General features: G+C 42.2%; 1 protein-coding gene across 2 annotated transcripts in view; it reads right to left on the reverse strand.

Annotated features, from left to right (window-relative positions):
* LOC121269957 (FERM domain-containing protein 5-like) overlaps positions 1-9,333 on the reverse strand; it is a 206,724-nt gene that overhangs the window by 10,918 nt on the left and 186,473 nt on the right. The gene's annotated exons all lie outside the window — the stretch shown is intronic.

The raw sequence follows: 9,333 nt of genomic DNA on the forward strand, positions 1-9,333 counted from the left end.
ATCACATTGAGATAAAGTGCTTTGATGCCATACAAATCATCATGTATTTGAAAGGAGCTCAGGAAACCACCTTCTCTTCCCCATTACGTGATTAAACCTCTTTCCGTTAAAAGCATCTTTGACTTTGCTATATAACAGTTTGTAATGTTAGTCATGTTGATAGGGGTTAATCCTCAGCTAGCAAGTATTCCCCTGGGTTCTAAGGCTGCAGGCAGTGAACCCACTATTCCCAGCCAGAATGGTGATGATTGGTTAATTTTCCTGTCAATCTCACCTGTATATTACATTGTTATGAGAGACTGAGATTGTTTGCATGCACTTATATTATGTACCCTTCATTCACTGTATTTTGCTGGAAAAATAATCCTGTTTTATCAGGAGAAGTTGCTGTAGTTTTGATAATGAGTTCTGTTTGCTGTAGTCCATGGAGAGTCCTTTTAAATAAACTCTGTGTACTGTTTGCTGTACAATAGATTGTTGGCTCTGAGTCCCATCCCATCCACACTTATTGGCTGACAGAGTGGTATCACTATTCAGTTTATATTGTATGAGAAGAGATTGCTGATTGATTGGTAGAGATGTTGCACCAATAGATGGTGACTGACAGTTAACTGCCAAGCATTATTTGAAATTTAAACCAGGCAGCTTGATCCTGAGGAAGGCTTTGCCCTGAGGAATGAGTCAGCCAAAGACTGTCACTTATTTTGTTTAGCTGAAACAGGTGCAATGTGTGTACATGTTCTTTCTATCTGAAAAGAACAGAGCCCTGTGCATTAATATATGTAGCTTCCAGTACACACAAATGCGCCACATTGTGAGCCTGACTGACAATCTTAAATTGGTTGTCAGCGTAATTCTTAGCACACTGAGGGTTATTTAGCAAATGTTGTGGAATCACATCTAGTGTTGGACACAAAGTGTTTTGAGTTTTGCAAGCACAGGCTGGTTGGGTATGGTCTGTACCATGCCTATTGCAAACAGCGGCAGGGACATGCTGTTTGACATGATCAGCCAGTCTTTGGGATGTAGGCATACATACCTAGCATCATACTGGCACTTTTTTTTCAGCAATTATTCAGTTTTGTGATTTAAATCCTTGGATATGCTGGAGACTCTTGTAATCTGTGAAAGATAAATATTTGATCTTTTTTAATCCTGGCTGAATATCAAAGAGAACAGGATGGTCTTGCTACTTTTTGGCAGTTCTTTTGAGTAATCAAAGCAGAACACAGAGTCTGGCAGTACTCCCAAACACAGACAATAACAGTGATTTACTATTAACAAGAGAATTAGTAAAAGGCTTTGTTTCAAGGCTCATTTAATTTAGTAGCACAGAGGTATAAAGTTCTTTAAACTATTGTAATCTGCTATGATGTCTATTACTGGCTGGCCTCCCACCTTGTACCCTCTATAAACCTGAGCTCATCCAAAATTCTATTATCCATGAATTGACTCACAACGAATCCTGTTCCCCCATCAGTCTGTGATCACCAACCTTCTCTGGCTCCCAATCCAGCAACACACATCAACTTTTAAATTCTTAGCCTTTTTTCAAATCCCTTCATGGCCTCTCCTCTTCCTACCTCTATAATTTTCTCCAGCCCTACAACCTTCCAAGATCTCTGTGCTCTTCCAATTCTGGCCTTTCGGGCATCCCCAATTTGCATCGCTTCTCCATTATCAGCTATGCTTCGATCTGCCCAGGACCCCAGCTATGGAATTCCTTCTTGAGGTTAGGGATCAGTTGAAGATGTGAAAACCAACAATGACAGATGTTTGTTGTATGAGGTATTAAGGGTTACAGACACAAGACGGGTAGATGGATGAGATAGAGATCAGCTGTGATATTACTGAATGGCAGAATAGATTTGAGGGAATTGACAGCCTTTTGCTGCTCCTGTATTATTCCCATGCTCAGCTTGTTGTGGAAGCTGTAAACTGTGCTGGGACTGTAAGGGTTAATGTCGAGGCCAAGCTTTCACGACTCTTCATTCTGTTACCACCTGCTGCAAGTTATTTGTGTAAGGTCAGCAGTACAGAAATATCGCAGCTCCAGGCGACATGGTCTCCCTGGCTTGGTGTGAGCAACCAAAGCTGTAGGCAAGGTCACTGGAGCGTCGGAAAACTGAGAGACCAGACAATAGAATGTGATCTCTAACTCCTGAATGCTGAGAGAGAACCAATGGGTGACATTTACCTTATCTTTAAGGTCCAGTATTGAAAACTTTCAATGCTACTTTTTCAACAAACTCTGTATATTATTTCCCAAAATAAGGACATAAGAAATAGAGGTAGGCGAAGGCCATTCTGCCCCTCCAGTCTACTCCACCATTCAATATGATCATGGCTGATCTTCTACCGCAATTCCACTTTCCTTCACTATTCCAATGTATCTTGACTCTCTGTCCATCTCTGACTTGAATGTAACAATGAGAGAAAGTGAGTAAATCCTTTATGATATTCCCTAAGTAAATACCTCCATGTTCACTGGGATCCATGAGATTAAGGCACATAAATTCAATCCATGAAAACAATCTGAAGCTTCCCGATATTTTAGTTAGTAATTGTACTTCCCTGTGTGACTTTCCAAGCTGTACAAGCTCCGGATGATCTATCTGCAGTGTAAGTCTGTGCTGAATTAACTGATCTTAGCTACGTTGTACCAGAGCCCCAACAATCAACTTGAGCACTCCTGGATCAGACAGCAGGATGAATCAAACAGAGATCTTAGACTCAATAATGGTGCAGAGATCCCTGCTGGAAGGTGTGAATGTCGGTCTGCGAAGGAAAGTAAGAGTTTGCATTTCTATATCACCTTTCACAACCTCAGGACATCTTGAAGCGCTTCATCACCAGTGAAGTACTTTTGAAGTGTAGTTGCTGTTGTAATGTAGTAAACACAGCAGCCAATTTGCACAGAAAAATCCCACAAGCAGCAATGAAATAATGGTCAGATAATTTAAGAACATAAGAAATAGGAACAGGAGTAGACCATTCAGCCCCTCGAGCCTGCTCCGTCATTGAATAAGATCATGGCTGATCTTCTTGTGTTTCGATTTGTTGTACTGATGTTAGTTAAGGGATAAATATTGGTCCAGGACACCAGGGAGAACTCCACTGCTCTTCTTTAAAATAGTGCCATGGGATCTTTTGTGCTCACCTGTGAGAGAAGACATGGCCTTGGTTTAGTCTAAAAGATGGCGCCTCTAACAGTGCGGCACTCCCTCAGGATGACACTGGGAGTGTCAGTCTAGATTTTGTGCTTCAGACCCTGGAGTGGGTCTTGAACTCACAAACTGTTGACTTAGGTGATTGGGCTTAGCTCTGACCACCCGCGCCCCCCCCCCCCACCGCAACATGGTCGAATAGCAAGTGAGTTCTCCCAGTATATGCTCGCTTGTGAACAATGTCCGCTTGTAGAACTGCTGCTCCCTGTGGAGTGGTATCTCCGGCCATTCGAAGCAGAAAAGCAGAAAAACTGAACATGAGGAAAATTCCCAAGATCTCCAAATTATTTAAATAAAGGTTTGGATATTTATAATCCATTGTAATTCACTGAGTAACACTGTGAATGTTTTCTGAGAGGACTGACACCACTTTTCTTCAGTCAGTAGTTTGTGCCTTTCCACCAAAAGCCCAGTATTAAAGCAAGTCAGGAATTGTCAGACTGTTGAGAATAATGGATGGAGCCTTGCACAGTACACAGCTGACTTAGGTACTTTGTAAACCAGAAACAGTGAATCAATTCTGTACCACAGGCACCTGGTTCCCAAGTGATTTTATCACAAAACTTCCACCTACAAATGTGCGTCACGCAAGAATATATTAATAGATGAGGAATGGTCCTGCATTTTCCAAACCTCAGGGAGCTGCTGAACCTGTACTTTGTGTTTTCAAATCTCTCCATGGCCTCACGCTTCTCTCTGTAAACTCCTCCATTACCAAAATTCTCTGGGATATCTGTGCTTCTCCAATTCCGGCCTCTTGCGCATCCCCGATTTTAATCGCTTCACCACTAGCGGGCATGCCTTCAGTTACCTGAGCCCCAAACTCTGGAATTCCCTCCCTAAACTTCTCCATCTCTAAAACGCTTCTTAAACCTACCTCTGTGACCAAGTTCTGATCATCTTGATCTAATACCTCCTTATGTGGCTCAACGTTGTATTTTGTTTCATAATGCTCCTGTGAAGCATCTTGGGACGGTTTATCACTTTAAAGATGCTATATAAACGCAGGTTATTGTCCCTGGTGTTTTTCTGTCATTCTGCAGTCAGGTGCTGCTGGAAGACCACCTCAGGAGGTTGCACACAAGTTCACGATTGTCCACTGAAGGTACGTCACGAGACACCAGATACAGCGAGATGTGCGGAAGTTTGATATATACTATACCAGTTACTAACCTACACTTTAGTTATATATTTGCATTGGAAAAGGATTCTGTCAAACTCTTAATTCAACCCAAAAAGTCTTTCAATGAGTTCTAGTGAGCCACCCTTAATTCATTTAATTTCCTGAGGAAGATTAATAACCATCGGTAACATCTCAACCTAAGTAATCACTCTAACCATAAACCTGTGAACCAACAGTTAAAACTTTGAGCAGTATCAGTGCATCATTGTTTAAAACTCTAATTCACTATATTCTCATGGTCCCAAGAGGACTGGTTCCACAGTGATCTATCCAGCGATTCTCTATGCTTTTACATTTCATTCTAAGAATGTGGGTGTTGCTACCAAGGTTGTGATATTTATTGCCCATCCCTACGTCCCCTTGAGAAGCTGTCGGTGAGCCACTTACCTGAATGGCAAGGTCCACGTGGTCCACATACATCCACAGTGCTATTAGGGAAGGAGTTCCAGGATTTTGATCCAGTGACAGTGAAGTAAATTCCTTTCTTAGCATTTGCTAACTTTGGAAAATGGTTTATCTAAGAACTTACTTGCCAATTACTGGCATATTTAATTGGTGTTGTGCCAGAATTCTGTAGGTTCCAGTCTGCGTCCTCCCCACACAAAGGGCGAGTGTTTATGGTGTTTGCTAGGTGTCCCGTTTGTGTATATTAAGGGAGAGGAAAAGTAAGTAATGAATCCCTAGGAACCATACCCATTAGTCAGTTGCAGAGAGGATGTAGGAGAGATCTAAATAGTCATTTGCTAACAGTCATTTGTGACGCAGAAAGCAGTGAAGAGGAGAGATAAAGGAAGGAAAATAAACAGAGATGACCTCATACATTCCCTGTCCTTCAGTCTCCCGTCCCGAATGAGCTGCTCAGTAACATCATAATTTGATCATCTCAACGTTCAATCATCTCAGTTACGGTCTTGCTCTTCTAGCCCTGCCAGTGATTCCATTTCTCTAAGCCCTGCTCGTATCCATTACATTCCAACCACGTCATCCCATAAAATATGTTGACACTCACTCTTTGCTGAACAATTTATTATCCATTCCCATGGCCATAAAAAGCTAAATGATACACAATGAATAATGATAAAAAGCATCCAATCACATTCCCAAATCCTCTTGTATAGCAAACACATTGTGGCCAGAACCAATGCTTAGACCTATCTACTTGAAAGAGTCAGTGAAGCGAGGAAGGAAGTCATGAGCAGTTTGAGTGATGTTCTATGGAAGTACTAGCGCAAAGCACAGCATGTGAATAAGAGCACAGTCTCATGCTAGGAGATTTATAACCGGCAATATGGCCATGATGAACACCAGTACAAGTCGTTACATTAATCCCATCCTGGACTCCACACTTTAGGAAGGATGTCATGTCCTTGGAAGGAGCGTAAAGGTGGTTTACCATAAACTTTATTTATTCGTTTATTAATTCATAAGATGCAGGCATCACTGTCAAGGTCAGCATTTGTCCATCCCCAATTGCCTTTGAGCTGAGTGACTTGCTAGATCATTTCAGGGGGCAGTTAGAGTCAACCACATTTCTGTGGGTCTGGAGTCACAGTAGGCCAGATGGGATAAGGATGGCATTTTTCCTTCTCTAAAGAACATTAGCGGAACAGATGTTTTTTCCCCAACAATCGATGATAGTTTCATGGTCACCATTACTGAGATTAGCTTTCAATTCCAGATTTTCTTTTATTAAATGAATTTAAATTCCAGCAGCTGCCTTGGTGAGATTTGAACCCATGTCCCCAGAGCATGAGCCTGGCTGAGCCTCCGGATGACTAGTCCAATGACATTACGAGTGCAGCTGAGGAAGCCAAGTGCAAACCTGAGAGTTTGGTGAGTGGGAGAGTTCAAAGTGTTAATTTTGTTCTTAAAATCTAATCTAGTCTGTAATTAGCAGTGACTGGAAAATACTGTGTAAGTAGAGCAAATTTCTTTCTTTCTTGCAGCTTAGATAGGGAAAACATATTCTGCTGTGAGAGCAGAGCAGTTAATTAGCTAACTGGTTGAATCTGGTTTCTTTAGCCCCCTTTCAGTGGGCTATAAATTCAGGGTTCTTTAGTGCAGCCAACGCAATTGGAAACATAGAAAAATAGAAGCAGGAATAGGTAATTCGGCCTTTCAAGCCCACTCCACTATTCCATATGATCATGGCTGATCCTTTACCTCAACACCATACTCCCACTCTCTCCCCATACCCCTTGACACCTTTAGGTGTAGAAATCTATGTATTTCCTTCTTAAGTATATTCAATGACTTGGCCTCCACAGCCCTCTGTGGTAGAGAATTCCACAGGTTCATCACCCTGTGAGTGAAGATGTTTCTCCTCATCTTGGTCCTATGTGGCCTATCCCGTATCCTGAGATTGTGACCTCTTGTTCTAGACCCTCCAAACAGAGGAACCTTCATCCCTGCATCCAGTCTGTCCAGCTGTGTCAGAATTTTATATGTTACAATGAGATCCCCTCTCACTCTTCTAAACCCCAGTGAATACAGGCCTAGTCAGCCCAATCTCTCCTCATACAACAATCCTACCATCCTAAGAATCAGTCTGGGTGAACCTGTGCTGCACTCCCTCTAGGGCAAGTATATCCTTTCTTCGGTAAGGAGACCAAAACTGCACACAACACTCCAGGTGTGGTCTCACCAAAGCCCTGTATAGCTGCAATAAGGCATCCTTGCTCCTGTGCTCAAGACCTCTCGCAATGAAGGCCAAGAAACCATTTTTCATCTTAACTGCTTGCCGCACCTGAGTACAATCCTTAGAGTTTGGTGAGTGGGGAAGTTTGGTGGACGGGTGAGGAAGGAGGCGTTTGCTTCCTTTTGCTTTTTCTACCTCTCTCACCGCGTAGGAATTGGTTCTTATTCTACTACAGGGAAAAGAGCTAGCTGTTTGGTGAGTATCTGGTAAGTGGTTAAGGTCTATTCTATACTTAAGGTTTAAAATAGTGTACTAATTGGTGGTAAAGTTAATAAAATAAAGAAAAAAGAAAAATAAATAAATTATATAATTAAGTAATTATTTAAAACACATTGAGGATGGCAGGACATGTGATGTGTCAAGGCTGTAGCATGTGGGACCTCCTGGATGACATTGTGATCCGGGGCAAACACGTCTGCAGCAAGTGTTTGCAGCTCAAGGAGCTTTGGTTCAGAGTCATTGAGCTGGAGGCTGAGCTGCAGACACTGTGATGCATCAAGGAGGGGAAAAGTTACCTGGATGCTTTGGATCAGGAGGCAGTCACATCACTTAGGATTGGGTCTTGTGATTTGGTCAGGGTCAGGAGGGTGTGACTGTGAGTGAGGAAGGTAAGGTGCCCCAGAGGGCAGGAGTGCAAGAGTGTGAGTCTCCACAATTATCCAATAGGTTTGAGATTCTCTCAGCTTATTTGGATGAGAATGGGGGCTGCAGGGTGGATGAGCAACTGAACATGGCACAGGAAGCCATTCAAGTGTGGGGAGCAAAAAGGAATATAGTGTTAGTAGGAGACAGTACAGGGGGATTGACACTGTTCTCTGTAGCAAACAGCAAGACTCCAGATGGCTGTGTTGCCTGCCTGGTTCCAGGGTTCAGGATATCTGCTCGGGGCTGGAGAGGAACTTGCATTGGGAGGGGGAGGATCCAGTAGTTGTGGTCCATGTAGATACCAACGACAAAGGTAGAACTAGCAAAGAGGTTCAGTATAGAGAGTATGAAGAGCTAGGCACTAAACTAAAAAGCAGAACTTCAAAGGTTATAATTTCTGGATTATTACCTGAACTGTGTACAAATTGGCATAGGGTACATAAAATTAGAGAGATGAACATGAAGTTCAAAGAATGATGTGGCAGAAGGGGTTCCTGTTTGTGGGGCACTAGCACCAGTACTGGGGAAAGTGGCGGGTGTACAGTTGGGATGGTCTACACCTGAACCATGTTGGGACCAGTGTTCTTGTGAACCGTATAACCAGGGAAGTAAAGAGGATTTTAAACTATATAGTGGGGGCAAGGGATCAAATGTGGGAAGATGTGGTATATCAAAGAGTAGAGACAAGATAAGAGAGGAAAATAGTAATATGGGAAATGAGGGTCAGAGACTGGCAGGAAGAGACAGAGAGGAAAAACCTAAGAATGCACTAACAATCAAGACTAGATGTTACAAAGATAACAAAAGGACAAAACTAAAGGCTCTGTATTTGAATGCACATAGCATTCAGTACAAAGTAAATGAATTTATAGCGCACATTGAAGTAAATAAATATGATCTGATAGTCATTATAGAGAAGTAGCTGCAGGATGACAAGGATTGGGTGCAGAATATTAAGGGGTGTATGATATTCAAGAAGAATAGGAAGTTAGCTAAAGGTGGAGGGGTAGCATTGTTAATCAAGGATGGCGTTTGTGCAATAGTTAGAGATGACCTAGGTTCAGAAGATCAGGATGTAGAATCGGTTTGGGTGGAGATGAGGAATAGTAGGGGAAAGAAGTCACTAGTGGGAGTGATCTACAGGCCCCCTAATAGGAACCACAACGTAGGACAAAGAAAAAATATTGGGTGCTTGTAATCAAGGGATGGCAATAACAATGGGTGATTTCAATCTACATATAAAATGACAAAAGTCAGATTGGCAGTAGTAGCCTGGATGAAGAGCCATAGAATGCTTTTGTGATAGTTTCTTAGAGTGGCATGTTCTAGAACCAACCAGAGAGCAGGTTATATTAGACTTGGTATTGTGTAATGTGACAGGATTAATTAATGACCTCAGAATAAAGGCACCCCTAGGTAGCAGCGACCTATATGATTGAATTTTACATCCAGTTTGAAAGGGAGAAGAGTGGGTCTAAGACTAATATTTTAAACTTAAACAAGGGCAACTATGTGGGCACAAAAGCTGAGCTAGCTGAAGTGAACTGGGATACTAGGCTAGGGGATAAATCAATAGAGAA

Source organism: Carcharodon carcharias, chromosome 26, assembly GCF_017639515.1.
Source record: "Carcharodon carcharias isolate sCarCar2 chromosome 26, sCarCar2.pri, whole genome shotgun sequence".
Lineage (NCBI taxonomy): Eukaryota > Metazoa > Chordata > Chondrichthyes > Lamniformes > Lamnidae > Carcharodon > Carcharodon carcharias.